The following is a 1783-nucleotide window of genomic DNA, read 5'->3' on the forward strand; positions in this document are numbered from 1 at the left end:
TTTAATGGCAGCGGAAGGTCTATAGCTCATCAGACTCTTTAAATCTTCTTTTCTACCTCTATACTTCAGTACAAAGGTTTTACAATTGCCAGTGGCTACTCAAAGAAGGGTGATTACTAAGAAATAGGTCTTCGTTTTCATATCCCAATTTATGATATTTCTCATTCCTTCCCTGCTAAGAGAATTCATCTCTTATCATTTCTACTATTTGCCTCATATTTTATTATGACACTAATAGCAGTATCTTTAATAAAATGATGAAAGTGCGAATTAAAAGGCTTTAAAGACAAGCAAAGAGAAGAGGTGACTTTTAGAGTTTCCCACGGCACACTTCGAACTCATGACTCCAGGTTATCTCCCCAGTCCCTGACCCACCAGAGTAAGATATTCAAGTTCTCCTACTGGAAGACTTGACTTCCCACTCAGATCCTCAGACTGGGTGAAGTTTTTTTCTGTCAACTCTGACACAGCAATCTCCCTTTTATCATCCTTTGCTCTGATACATCTCCAATAGTGCTTTACTGTGTCATGCAGCCCAGGCTGGGAAGCAAAAAAAGCAAAAGTAAAAAAAATGTTTTATTTTTAACAGTGGGTCTTTACATTTCCTTAGTTGAAAACTAAATTGCCACACTAAACATTCCGGAATCAGAAGATATCAAAACATGGTTTGGACAAATGGTACACAAACAGCAGACATTGGTTAATATGGAAAATATTCATTCCTCTATTATCCAACTCATATATTTAATGATCATCTCCGGTGGTCAGACACCATTTTTGGCTCTGGAGATACTGCAGTGAACAAAGTAGATAATCATGCTCTTGTGAAACTTAGAGTCTAATCACCCTATCAAAGTGCTTCATCATTAATAAAGATGGATGATGATACATTTCAAGCCCAGAGAAGAAATATTTAATAATTAAAATTTAGTCATTAACCAGATTGGGGGTAAAAGAAAGTGGATTATTAGGTTCTGCTTAACTCATTCTCTTTGAGTTAATTCCAACTCATAGTGACCCACTGGACCCACTGAGAATCTTAAGGTCAGCAGTTCTAAACTACCAGCTGTTCCGCAAGAGAAAGATGAGGCTTTCTGCTCCCGTAAAGATTTACAGCCTTGGAAACCCTGTACAGGGTCGCTATGAGTCGGTTCCGACTCCACGGCACATAACCACCACCAGGGTGAATAGGGACAGAATAGGGAGTTCTGGTGTGGCACTGTAGGATAAGCACTCAACCACAAGGTTGGTTTGAGTAGCAAGGTCAGTGGTTCAAACTCATTAGCCACTCCTTGGAAACCTTATACAGGTCACTATGAGTCAGAACGGACTTGACAGCACTTACCAACAACAGGACAGAATAGAGAGAGTTGCCCCATAGGGTTTCATGGTTGTAATGTTTACAGAAGCAGACTGCTACATCTTTCTCCTGTGATGCAGCTGTTGAGTTTGAACTGCCATCTTCTGGTTAGCATCCAAGGCATTTAACTGTGCCAGCAGGACTTACTAGGCTCTTCCTTAATCAATTCTTAAAGGGATTAGAGAAAAAAAGTAGCATTTATTGCAACAACAAAAAGAAAGAATGAATATTCTTAGATCAGTGAAAATTTTGGTATTAACTTTTGAAAATAAGTAACCACTTGTGTGTGTGTTGTTGTTGTTGTTGTTAAGTGCCGTCAAATTGGTTCTGACCCATAGTAACCCTGTACAGGGTTTCCGAGGGTGTAAATCTTTACGGGAGTAGAAAGCCTCATCTTTCTCCCGCGGAGCAGCTGGTAATTTC

The sequence above is a fragment of the Chrysochloris asiatica genome, unplaced genomic scaffold, assembly GCF_000296735.1.
Source record: "Chrysochloris asiatica unplaced genomic scaffold, ChrAsi1.0 scaffold00084, whole genome shotgun sequence".
In the NCBI taxonomy this organism is placed as follows: domain Eukaryota; kingdom Metazoa; phylum Chordata; class Mammalia; order Afrosoricida; family Chrysochloridae; genus Chrysochloris; species Chrysochloris asiatica.